General features: G+C 34.4%; 1 long non-coding RNA gene across 1 annotated transcript; it reads left to right on the top strand.

Annotated features, from left to right (window-relative positions):
* Positions 1-6,692: 6,692 nt before the first annotated feature.
* Positions 6,693-7,802, top strand: LOC113040467 (uncharacterized). The gene is made up of 3 exons (XR_003275246.1): positions 6,693-6,731; positions 6,865-6,890; positions 7,736-7,802. It is a non-coding gene; the product is annotated as an uncharacterized LOC113040467 (long non-coding RNA).
* Positions 7,803-14,576: the final 6,774 nt, after the last annotated feature.

Below are 14,576 nucleotides of genomic sequence, written 5' to 3'. Positions count from 1 at the left end.
CTATGCTATTAATTTAATATAAGTGACTAAAGCAGATGTGTTGCAATACACAAGATCCTACAGATTTATGTCATTTTTTGTTCGTCTGATCTTTTTAAATTACATTGTTCATGAATCACTTTGAACCTCAAAATGATTAGGCACATGCTGTGTCCGAAACCGCTCCCTATCCACTATATAGTGCACTATATGGGTTGTCAGCCATTTTGTAGTGCTGTCCGAATTCTGAGTGAACTACTTCATTCCCTACATTTGTCCACTACTTTTACCCACAATTCATTCTGATTTCGAGTGTACAACCGATGTACACTCGCTGAAGCACTATTTTCCCACAATCCAATGCGGAGTAGGGTCGGGCTGGAAGCGAGAGCGGGAGCAAGCGAGTTTGAATGAGAGATGAAGTTTACATCTTTATTATTTCTGTTTTAACGTTTTTCCTACATTATATTAAAATATGTTATGTAGGCAATAACCCAGTTTAATATTTGACTAATTTACTGAGGTGGCATCATTGTTAACTTACAAAAATGATGATAATTTGGTGGATAATTTACATTTTTTCGTTAGTAACAGGTAGTGTATTCTGATGTAAAATTAACGGTCGCCTGAGGACGCTCAACAACCATCTTATCTGAGCTCAAAACGCTGCTTGAGCAAGTGTCAAGATACTAAAAGTAATAAATACATAATTATGAACGTTTATGTGTGTTTATTTTTGTTCTCAGTACGTTATTTTAATAGCATTTAATGATTATGAACATAAAAGAAAAAAAAAAGTATATACCATCGATGAAACCACAAAGGCTGACGCGGGAGGTATGTATAACTGCAATATAAACTAATTTAGAGTATTATTGCTATTAGTATTATTTTCTAAAATTAGGTACATGTAATATAAAAGTACACATGGCAATGTTTTTGCAACAGCTCCAAGTCTCACGCGCAGTGTAGGCTATACGTCACTGTCCGAATCCGTTCACTTATTTATTTGTTCACTCCTTCCTGATATAGTGAACTCAACTGCCATACACTATATAGGGATTAGTGAATGAGTGAATGAGTGCGCGATTTCAGACACAGCAACAGAGATACCTCAGGAATTATTGTAAGCATCTCAACATTGAACCACATGTTCTCTTGCTGTTTTGGCCACAATAAACATGACAGCAGTTAATGAACGACACCGACAAGCCAAGTGTCAAATTGCACAACTAAAACCAACACTAACCACCATTATGGTGACATCGGACCAAATTATTACTTTGAAACAGACATCAACATCTAAACCTCTGCTTAAATCTAAATTAGAATGATAGGGGATAATGTTCTAATAATGTTATTAATAAACATTTTTAGAATGTTTTTAGAGAACGTTATCCTATCTTCTGAGAGAACGTTCTGGGAACAAAAATAAAACTACCCGCTAAAAACATTGTTAGAACAATCCATGGGAATGTTCTGAGAACATTTTAGAACAAAAAAAAATTAATTCTTGCTGGGAAGTGCCGCTTCATTTGAAACCAGGTGAAGGACATTTACTGCTAATCACAGAACCTTCTTTACTGACAAGATATGCATGACAATCACATGCGATTAATCGTGCAGCCCTACTAAGCATCTATTTTAACCTAATTAATAAACAAAGAAAAATTGCTTCTTGTTGGGCTCATGCATTTGAAAAAATTGTTCCAGACATATTGGCACTGAGAACCATTCTTTGTGGACTGTAAAACAGACCTAGTTAAATCCTTTTTTTTTTTTTGGTTTAAAAATATGTCTGAAATATGTTCACAGTTTTCACATAATTCCCTACTATCATATGCCCATAATAATAAATGGCCATTTCTTTTCTAGGTGTTTTAAGTGCTGAAAACGTGTCAGTGAAGGAGGGAGATTCAGTCACTCTTCACACTGATGTTGAAACAAACCAACAAGATATTAGATGGTATTTCAATGACACACGCATCGCTCAAAACACTGGAGATCAGAGTGAGATCTGTACAGATGTTCAGTGTAAAGATGGTGATGGCAGATTCAGAGACAGACTGAAGCTGGATCATCAGACTGGATCTCTGACCATCATGAACATCAGAACCACAGACTCTGGAGATTACCTTCAAGAGACCATAATCAGCGGCAGCTACCATGAAAAGGCCTTCAGTCTTTCTGTTCATGGTGAGTCATTATGTTTAAAACCATGTTACATATGTTAAACCATGTCATTGTGTTATAGCATTGACAGTCTGCTTTCTCTTTACCTGCATCTTGAAACACAATGGAATGATTTGTTTTTTAATTTTTTATTGGAAAATCCATCAAACCAACAATCATTGTTATATAGTTCTTATGATTTCACATTACAAACAGGAGGAGGAAATAAGAAAGAAAAATCGATAACACCCTCCCCACCCGAGGGACATTTTTAAGTTTAAATGCGTCTGTTATTTGATAATATTTGAGTTGCTAAGTTTTCAGGAATTATGTGTTTTTTAGGTCTAAATATGGACAAATTATGCATTTTTGAATTTTAAGTCTTGAATTATGGTTATATAAACAGATTTTATTGTTATTATTATTTTCTTTCCAAAAAGACCTTCAATCAGCTGCTGGTTTGTGTTTTAGATGTTCCGGAAGATGATCGTAAAGTGAAGAAAATATCAGTGAAGGAGGGAGAATCTGTAACTTTAGATCCCAGTGTAATGAAACAACCGAAAGATGTGATGACATGGAATTTTAATGAGACTCTTATCGCAGAAATCAATGGAGATCAGAGTAAGATCTGTACAGATGATCAGTGTAAAAAGAGATTCAGAGACAGACTGAAGCTGGATCATCAGACTGGATCTCTCAACATCACAAACATCACAACTCAACATGCTGGACTTTATAAAATAAAAATCAACAGCAGCAGATCCAGCATCCGTCATCGTCGCAGCATCAGCATTAGTAGTATACAAAGCTTCTGTGTTGACGTTGTTGGTGAGTATGGCCTAAACTGTGCATTTCCTTTGAGCAACTTTAGAATGTAGTTTGTTTTCTTTAAAGACACAGTTGTCACAACTAGGGCTGCATGATTAATCGCATGTGATTGTCATGTGTGTCTCGTCAGTAAAGATGGTTCTGTGATTAGCGGTAAAATGTCCATCACCTGCTTTCAAATGGAGCCACACTTAATATACAGAGCTGTAGATCGCTGACAAGCTATGCAATACCACGTTCATAACCACATGCGATTCATCTGCGATTATGAACGCAATATTGCATAGCTTGTCAGCGAACTACGGCTCTGTGTAGTAAGTGCGGCTCCATTTGAAACCACAATCGCATGCAATTAATTGTACAGCTGTTCACAATCAGACATGTGCCGGTATTCTGTAATGCGATATATATCACAGTAATTAATATGCACAATATTGTTATCGTGGGCACTTCTAAATACTGTGAATAATTTATAATATATTACAAATTATTCAGAATTTGGAATGCATTTTAAGAAAACTTTTCCCATCATCTGGTCAAAATGCACAATAATGCTGTATGCTGCTTGAAAGACGATGTAAACAAGCACGCATGAGAAGCACATGGGGAAACACGGGACAGATGTGCTAAATGAAGCACATTCACTCTCTGACAGCAGATGGCGCTAAACTGCAGGAAAAAAAGCAGCCTTTACTCTGGAAACCCCATAAATAAAGCAGCTGCACTAATTTTTTAACACTTTTAAATAGCCATTCAAATTTGTGGATTTGCAATGGTGTTCATCACAGCCAAATACTTAAATATTTAGACTTAATTCGCTATGTAAAATCAAACTTTTTTTTTAATTTTAATCTGGACTACAACATGCCCTAGAGCAGGATTACTCAAATCTTGCAGAGTTTAGCTCTAACTTTGATCACACTCACCTACCTGTGATTTTCTAATGATCCCAGAGACATTGATTAACAGGCTCAGATGTGTTTGATTCATACCTGTCAAGTTTTGGATTTGAAAATAAGGGAAATTTTCCGGCGCCCACCTCGAGCAGTCCCACCACCCCAACAAAGCTCCAGTAGCTATCCCTTACATTTTAAGACAGGTGTTAAAGTCCAATTGAAAACACAAACGAGTATATATGAAGAGCATTTATTTAAAGGCTTATTTGCATATTTTCTGTTAATTTAACATTGCTTGTCATTACATTTACATTTTATTTTCATTCCACACATTCTTTTCATTTCATATTGCTTTTCTTTTACAGTTTTTCTTTTCATTTCACATAACTTTTCTTTTACTCTTTTATTGAGTTGTTGTACAAATTTGTTGCAGACTTTGCATTCTTTAAAAAAGTAAATCTGCTGTACCATTTATCACGGTATTAACACATGGGTTTTGGTTTTTTGGCAGGTGTGCCTTCGCTCTCTATCGTAGCATCCATCATCCGTCTCTGTTTTTTCTTTTGTTGTTGTTGTTTTTCCCGCGTTATAACTCTTGTCATCTGACCTCACACACCCCTCGCGACAGGCTACTACAGGTGGCAGTTATCGCGAGACTAGTGACAGAGCTCAGATTGGGAATGTTTTTTTTTATTATTATTTTATTAATAACGCAGGTTAAAATTAAAAATTAAAATACGGGAGATTTACGGGAAAATACTAATACGGGAGGACGGCGGGAAAGAAGGGTAAAATACGTGACTTTCCCGGCCAAAACGGGATACTTGACAGGTATGGTTTGATTAAGGTTAGAGCTAAAGTCTGCAGGAAAGTGTATCTTGTGGGCCAGATTTGAGGATCCCTGCCCTAGAGATTTGATTCTTTATTGTTAATTCACACTTTCCATTAGGGCTTCATTGGTTAACATTAGTTAATTCATTAGTTAACATAAACTGCCAATGACAAATTCTCTGAACATTCATTCATCTTAGGTATTCCAATATTTAATAACATATTTTTAAAATCGAAAGTTGCAACTGTGTTATTTAATGTGCTGACTTGAACTAAGACATGTATTTTTTTTTTTTTTTTTTTTACAAAGATTAATAACTTCTGTAGCAAATGTAGCTATTGCTCATTGTGAATGTTAATGGTTAACTAATGAGGTCTTATTGTAATGTGATACCTATTGGTCTTTAAAGTTATAATCTGTGTAAAACTTTTACTTTTTTTGTATTGCTTTATTGTATTCAAATGTTCAGTTATATTTGTTATAAAAAGGTGAACCTGTTATACTGTATTATGAAAACTTTTTGAAACTAAATTTCAATACCGTGATAATACAGCAGGTGTAACGGTATGCAAAAATCAAGGTTCGGTACGTACCTCAGTTTTAAAGTCACGGTTCGGTTCATTTTCCGTACAGTAAGGGAAAGAAATGCAAACATTAAACTGCAGGTTGTTTATTACTATAAACTTTTTTTTAAACATTTGTTTACACTTTTTAAATACTTTTTCATAAAATATATATAAAAAAAGGATAAGAAATAAAATACTGCTGCAAAGTTCTCCACTAAATAAAATACTCTGTCTCAAACCGATGTCATATAATAAAATATAATGAAAAATAAAAATAAATAACTATGATTACAGTGCAGCATTACCAATCCCAGCTTGAAGGCCTGCTCATATTTAAAAAAAAATATATATATATAACTTTTCCAAAGTGTAAAGTGCAGCATCAACAGTTTCAGTTTTTTAGACCTGCTCAGATTTCGTTATTGCGTTGGACCGATCGGAATTAAGAGCAAAGGTCTGTTGAAATGTCGACGGCAGCTGCGTTTGATATTACGGGCGTTTTTTTCCTAGTTGTAGTGATGTTCACACTCGCGTGATGCCTTTTGGAAACCTTAGGCCGGTGACACACTGGCATATTGCTACTGCTAACGCTACTGATCCGCGGCTGTTTAGGCCACGAACACAACATTTGTTCATTATTTTGATTTCAAATCATGTTTAAAAAAAAATATATATATATATTTTTCAACATTGTGACTATTTTATCACAGTACAGTAACAATCGTTCAAAATCATAGACATTAGTTTAAACTCAATAAATTTAAACAACATATTATTCGTGCATTTGACTAATATTTAGCCTACTTATCTTGTTTGGCTATCGCAAACATTTAAAATGATCTAAAGGTGCTATTTTTATTGTTTTAAACCAAGCCATAAACCCATGTGTTGAGTGTGAAACACAGTAGGCTTTAACTGTATACATTTATTTGTGAAAATACTGCATTTCTGTGTCAATCCATGTTATTTTTTACAGCAAACAATGCGCTTTCACTTTAATTCAGCGCGTGCAGCACAGCAAAAATAGACTCGCTGCACTGCTGCAGACGCACCGCTCCTGGATCGTGAAAAAATATGTAATGCATACGCACTGCAGACGGAGAATATGTGAAACAGGCATAACAATGCATACTTTTTTTTTTAAAAAACAGGCTTCAAACTTGACGAAAATTGGACCTTTATTTTGCTAATTATTGATATTGATATAAAATAGAGTCTGATGGGCCATATTGTCCAGCCCTACACACCAGATTTAGCTTGTAAATGTCTAAGAGTTGTAAATATTAAATGAAACTGTTAGTGGGGTAGTTTGTCATTTGTTTCTTCTCACTAATATCTGTGTGTCTTTAGCTGTTTCAGGCTCAGGTCTGTCTTCATCTGCTGTAGCAGGAATATGTGCTGCTCTTCTGTTGCTGACTGTTGTTGTTGTAGTTTACAAGTGTCACACAAGATGGAACTGTGAGTATTACAAACAGACAGAAATATAAGATTTGTAGTGTGTTTAAAAAATAATAATTAAAAGGCTTGACTATGTATTTGGTTGTAATTACCAAAAGTGTAATGTTTAAATGAGTTCTTATTGTTCAAACAGGCAACAGGAGGCAGAACAGTCATCAGGTGAGATACTATGAGCACTGAATCTGCCTGTCTGCAAAAAACTGTGAAGAGTGTTTATATGGTTTCTTTGAGATTTCATTATGTAGAAATACCAGTTACAATTGACTCTTTAAGCTGCAATTAATACTTTATGGCATTATTAAAATTTTTTCCAGAAGTTACCAATTTTTTATATCACCTGAAACATTCTGCAACATAATGCAGTTATCAAGCTGGCAAATAATTGGCAAATACAGCTATAATTTCTGTTTGTTATACACTTATTTTCATTCTGTTCTGAATATTCTTAAATGTAAAGAACTTGTTGTGGAGTGAGAGGAACTGGAATACACATTTATGATTGTAAATGTTTAGTTTTATTTAGGGCTACCGGTAGACTCTCACATTATGTTTTCGATTATAAAATGTGATTTATCTTTTTTTTTTTTACAATTCAATTTTGACCCTGTGCGACGTGTTTTCTGGACATTATGATATATAATTTCTTAATTTAACATTTAATTATTAACATAATTATTAATTTAACATTTTTGTTGTGGCCCTTTTTAGGGTCAAGGTGTAACAAATGTACAATGTGAAAAGTTTTTTTATTTTTTCACATGCAAGGTGAAGTTCATGGGTGAGCTCCCAAATAAATTAAATAGCAACAATTTAAAAACATATGATGTGATATTTTAGTCGCAATGCTTCACATATTATGGTATTCAAGTCTGTTGTATTGCATTTTTCCTGTAGTGACAGTGTGATGCTGTTTATCAGACTGAAGAGAAACATGATTCTATGATAAATTATGATTCTGTGTAAATATTTTATCATCTTTTCTTTTCTTTTTCTTTTTTCTATAGGTGCATACTGAACAGTCCTCTGGTCAGAATATGGCTTCATTGTTAACTTCTCAAGATCATCCACGGCCACTATAAAAAAATAATAATAATATATACTGTATATATATATATATATATAAAAAAAAAATATATATATATATATATATATATATATATATATATATATATATATATATATATATATATATATATATATATATATATATATAGGCATATTTGTTAAGTTGCCACATTTCTATTAGTCAAGTCTGCTTTATTGTCAATTCTTCCACAGTACAGTACATGCATACTGCAGTACATTGGTATTGCGTTACTCTCAGACCCATGGTGCATATAGCTAATATTTTGGTAGCGAGTTGAGCTTCCTGACAGCCTGATGGATTGTCTTGAGACTCCACAGTCTCCTCCCTGATGGCAGCAGACTGAAGAATCTGTGTGACGGGTGAGTGGGATCACCTGCAATGCATTAGGCACATTTTGAGTTCGAAATATGACTTTGTTTTGACTCTGTTCATTATCACTAGGGTTGTAATGGTATGAGATTTCCTTGTTGTAAAGGTATTTCTGGTTACACTGGTAACACTTTGCAATAAGATGTCATTTGTTAACATGAATGTATTAACTAACAGGAATGAACAATATATTTATCACACATTTTATTAATCTCTGTTAATGTTAATTAAAATAGAGGCATTCATTGTTCATGTTAGTTAACAGTGCATAAATGTTTACACACACAACTTGTGATTTTAACAATGCATTAGTAAATGCTGAATTAAATAATTAACATGAACTAAGAATAATAAATGCTGTGGAAATATTGTTCATTATCATTTATGTTATTTATATATGTTAACTAATGTAATTAACTGATGTTAACTAATGAACCTTATTGAAGAATGACCACAGATGAGGCATTAAGTGCATGGCACTGTGACCAACTTAACATTTCACAGAGTTTAATGTAGCAATGTGGTCGCTCAGTTTTTCAAGATCCGTTTTAATCGTGTAACTGTTCATAGATTTGAACAAAGAAAGAAATGAAGTGTTACTATGCACAGGCCGTATTGATTGCAAATACAAAAATAAGACGAGTAAAGAAAACTTATTAAAATAATCACCCTTTACTTAAATATATGAACACAGAAAACCGCTGTTAACAGGTTAATATAATGTTTCCTGTTCTATGATGAGTAAAATAATGGCAACTTTTGCTTTATCAAGTGCAAGGTTGTGGGTTTGATTCCCCGGGAACACATGATAGGTGAAAAATATTAGCCTGAATGCACTGTAAGTCGCTTTGGATAAAAGCATCTGCTAAATGCATAAATTTAATTTAAATTTTATTCTAATTCTATTCTTTAAAAAAAAAGACCTCTAACACTAGCTTGCTCTATTCTTTTTCTATTCTATCTATTTTTTATTTATTTTATTATTTAAAAGCCTATGCAACGTGTACTGTATTAACCTAACGGAGACTTGTTATAGCTCTTATATATCATTGCTCTTTTTATTGTTTATGATTGCTTCCACTGTCCTCATTTGTAAGTCGTTTTGGATAAAAGCGTCTGCTAAATGAATACATGTAATATAAATACAAAATGCAAATAAAAGCAGATGTAGCCTTCCCATGTTTTTATTCCATGTGCTTTATTTTTTCATGAACTTCTTTGTCAACTCACTATATTGCCTAATAATAATAATAAACCAAAAAAAAAAAAAAAAAAACTAGAATCTGTGAGTGTCACAAATTGGTTTGTTCATTAGAAATGCAATAAACCTACACCTTTTAACATTTTAGTTATTTAGTCCCCTACACTGTAAAAAATGATTCACTTTATTTACTCAATAAAATTGTTTAAAATGTTACATTCAATATTATTAATTACATTTAACACTTTATAATTAATTATAAATAATCAAATTAGATGGTTACAAGCAACCATTCAAAATGAGTAGAATAACATGAAAAAAATAAGTAAAATATTCACAAAAATATTGATTTGATTGAAAACAAACAAACAAAAAACACTATGCTAAAGAATACTATGTTATACATGCCAGGCCAGTAGTTGGCGATCATGAAACACTATACATGTTCACATTTTTGTTGCTTACATAGATATGATACAGGCATCATGTTCAGAAGTGTGTGTCTTCAGTCCCCCAAAACAAAGTTAATTAACAACACACAAAGTTCACAAACAGAATCACTGAAGGAAAAAAAGGGTACATTTATAGGGTTACCATTATAGTGGTCAGTGTTTGCGTTAGTTGGGCTCTTGACCCTTGACTTTTTACTGCTACATTTTGCATGGCTGTTGTAACTGAATTATAACAGCTACTTGCTAAGAGTATTGCGGTGGTCCTGGTTATAATTTAGCATAATCTTTGTTTGGAGTGTTATAAATTGAGCCTGTTCTCAGAGACAAATTGACATTCATTAAAGCAACACCTGTAATTCTACAATAGAAGACCTGGATTTTTATGTGAAATCCAGAGTTTAAGAATTCTGATTAAGAAAAAAAATTGTCACGGAGAAGGGAAGCTTTCTCTTTGGCACTAAGTGACATCAAGAACCAGCATATGATTCTCAAGAATGGTGACAGACAGCATGATGGGATCCATAAATTAGTTTTGATTGCTGGCACCCAGAATGCAGTGCAACAAGTTTTTGATGGTCACCATTGTTGAGGTTCTCAGGCTGATTCTTGATGTCTGTTTGCATAATATATTCTTTTAAATGTCCAGACCTTATGCTGTTCAAACATAGGACAACTGTTGCCTGTAAGACAAAACCAACTCAGAAATCCAGACCAAATGCTGTCAAAACAAACAACACCACCTGATCTTACTCTTTGTTGGCTTATCTAGCGGCAATCTCACAATCACAGCAACCAAAAAAAGTTTTCTTTAAAAGGTTAAGGGTCAAGATCCCAACTACAGCAAACATTGACCACCGTAGTGGTAACCAAAATGTAGATTATTCTCCTGCAGTGATTCTGTTTGTTAACATCAGGTGTCTTAAGTAACTCTGTTTTGGTAGCTTGACAACATGAGCTTTTGAAAACGATGCCTGTATCATCTCCATGTAATCAACTAAAACATGAATTTGTGGATTACATTTTTGCGCTGTGTTTCTTAGTCGCCAACTACTGGCCTGGTATGCATAACATAGTGTTCATTAGCATAGTGTTTTGTTTTTCTTTCTCAAAGAAATGTTTTTTTTTTGTGGTTTGTATTTGTTTAAATTTAGCTTATTTTTGTGCTATTTAACTCATTTCGAATGGTTAATTTCTAAGTATCTCATTTCATTAATTCTAATGAATTCTTATGTGTTAAATTTAATTAATAATATAGCTTGTAATCTGTTGCCACGATTTTATTAATTAAATATAATGTATTATTTTTGACAGTGTACACCAACTACACACACATTTCCTATCATGTATGCCTACGAAAGATGGTCAAACCAATCACAGTAGGTATGGGGCGGGTTAACATGTGTAACCCCGCCTCTATATGCAGGCTGCAGCTGGGTGCTTCTCGTTTTATCCAACAAAACCGATATTTTTTAATACATTTTAATTATTTTTTTCATGTTATTTTACTCATTTTGAATAATTGCTTTTAAGCATCTCATTTGATTAATTCTAATTAATTCTAATGTGTTAAAGGTAATTAACAATAATGCTTGTAATCTGTTGCCACAATTTAATTGAGTAAATATAGAGAATCACTTTTTACAGTGTATATGAACTGTTTATTATTTATTGTATTTATTAGAAATTGGGTGTTAGACCTCTGAAATGAAATAATGTGACATTTCTCCAAAACGATACAGTAAAGTGGTTTCATATGAGGAGTATATTCTTTCTTTCTTTTCTTTTTTTATGTCCCCTAAAGCAGTGGTTCCCAACCTTTTTCAACTCGCGGCCCACACAACCAAACACATATGTTTGCACGGCAAAATAATTACTGACCCCGCTATTGTTGGGTTAATAACTTAGTACTCAGAAGCTAGATTATTAACAGTCTTTATTGAATGAACTGGCAATGAACAGAAAATAACTAGGGCTGGCACCACTTGGCGCAACTGCTGTTGTTCTGTAGCATAGGCAGGAAAAATATCTAAGATAAATTGGTCGTTTATTCTTAAACCAATCACGAGCTCGAATAGTGAAAGCATAGTTACAGTTAAATATATATATATATATACACTCACACACACACACAGTATACATTATAATATTTTTAATATATTTTTAAAGAGTGTATTTATCAACAAAATCCTGATAAATAAAGTGCATAATCATTTCCACACAAAATATGAAGCAGCAAAATTGTTTTCAACATATCAAAAAGATCAAGTGACACTGAAAACTGAAGTAGTGATGATGAAAATTCTGCTTTGCATCACAGGAATAACATAACATTTTATAATATATTAAACTGTAAAACTTTTAAACTCAGCCTTGATGAGCAAAAGATAGGTATTTCAAAATCATTATTAAAATCATAAAATCATATTTTCATGCTTTTTTGAAGCTTTGATTGTGTTTACAGTGTGCAATATAACATGTGTTCATGTTTCGAGTGTAAAAAAACAGTATTTTACACACAATTCACCTATCTGTATACCGCTGTTTTCACTGTCATAAAAACGGGCTGATGACTTCCTTGTTCTATAAAGTCTCTCCTTCAGAAATACGTAACGAGTTCTGATTGGGCCAGCGGTTCCTGTGTTGTGATTCGACAGCAGCTTAGAGCATGCGGCCCTCCTGGAAACGCGATTGGGCTAGTTTTGGAGTAGTTTTGAGAAGCAAGTGGGCAGGAGCATGTGCTGGAGATGTCCTTAAAATCACAGGAGTGTTTTTACTGATGAGAAGCGCATGAAAATCGCATTTGTTTTTTTGCACAGCCCTAATATCTAGTTATCAAAGCTAAACAGCGTTGCCCTTTGTGTAATAAGTTACAGAAACTGTTAAACGCACCAACTTAAATAATAAAATAGACTTACCGGTTGTGGTCCATAAACAACTCCTTCTCCAGACAAAGAGGGAACTGCTCCATCTTTCAAGAATAATCTTTGTGCGAATCCGGCATTAAACTGATAGAGATTGAAGAAGCTGTCCTCAGCAAAACGTGCTGCACATAGTTTTACATGAGGATTATAATTTTCGGGAACCAAGTTAAACATAAATTGTAACCATTAATCTCCAAGTACAGCGTCCCTGGGAAGCCCAAACAAAGATGATAGGACTCCGAGATGAAAATAACAGCGTTTCGACGACATAGCGACAAACAAACACAGCTCTTCCTCTTCTCCGTCAGAGCGCAACAAGGCCACGCCCCCTTTTTGTGTATTCATGTGGGCGGAGGTTAGTCCAAAAACTGTTCTAGTGACATCATTACTGCAGGAAGTAGAGGGATGTAGTCCAAACGGGTCGTTTTTTGTAGGCGAATTCTGTTAAATAAAATATCTCGCTTGGCATTGAACTTTGAGCTTTAGAATTTTACAGATATTATTTATACTCTAACAACAACATTACACACTAACTAAAGTTTGAAACATGGGATCACGAAGAAAAGGACCTTTAATAATTGTAATGTTTCCAATGTTGCAATGGCTGGCACTTATTACTTTACTACTAATAATAACAATTCTATATACTTAATTATAATATATTACAGTACTTTATTATAATATTTTACTATATTATATTTTGTAATGTGCTAAAATAGTGCTGTCAGTCAGGCCCACCCACTCTGTTGCTTCACTAATTGTTGTGAATTCTTTTGCAATCAAAATCACTTCAAATTGTTTTTTTGCCATGTACTGATAAAGATACATTTGCAAACAGCCCCTTGCCTTTTAGCTACAGCAGAGATGCTCTATGTCTTTATACATGCCTTTGTCCATCTTAGGCCGGTGACACACTGGCTGCGTGGCGTGAGCACATGAGCGCTGGCGCGCTGCTGCTGTAGAGGGAGACCGTTGACAGACCAGGCTCTTGTCTTCATGACAACAATATCAACATTTTTTTACACACCTACACCTACGCCTACTGATAAAGGACACCGTCAAAAGTATTGACGGCGAAATAGATTATGTATGACAGGTGCAATATTTGAAAATCGATAATTATTTATTTTTTTTTTAAATTACATTTATATCTGAATTTATGTCAACCTATAGACTTTCAAATATCAAAATATCATGAATTCATATGTATTTGTGTACAAAATTACCTAAAAACACATTTTCCTATTATATTTAGCCTGGAAACGCTTCAACACGCGCGTCTCGCGGTAAAAATAGGCGTCGGTTCTATTTATAGCATGCACGCATTTTCCGCGCGGCTCGAGCCGCGCCTGAGACGTGCGTCTCACGCAGGCGGTCTGTAAGCTCTAACCTGTTAACATGGGAGCCGAATTAAAAACCGACCCGCCACGCGGCTGAGACGCTTGCGCAACGCATCCAGTGTGTCGCCGGCCTTACCCCTCATTTACACTGAACACGTGCGGCGCATTACGGCTGCGACACGGCTACCGGAGCTGATCGCGCCCATTCTAGTCAATGCTTGTGTTTACACCGGCTAAATATAGGCGCCTAGTCTATTTATGACGGACGCGCGTCCAAGTCGCACCGGAAATACAAAATAAAAGTCAAAAATCCCTGTCAATTTCAAAATAAACACCCTGTGCAGATTCCCAAACGTATTGCATGTATATTGGCAATATATCCTTGGTAGGAGACAAGAAATGGACGACGAGAGATTCATTCTGGAATCAGAAAAACACGTCGGACAGGCAAATCACGTGGTCTCACGCATCCAGT

The sequence above is a fragment of the Carassius auratus genome, chromosome 22 (assembly GCF_003368295.1).
Source record: "Carassius auratus strain Wakin chromosome 22, ASM336829v1, whole genome shotgun sequence".
NCBI classification, from domain to species: domain Eukaryota; kingdom Metazoa; phylum Chordata; class Actinopteri; order Cypriniformes; family Cyprinidae; genus Carassius; species Carassius auratus.
The sequence above is the reverse complement of the archived record's forward strand: the minus strand, read 5'-3'. Positions and strand labels throughout refer to the sequence as shown.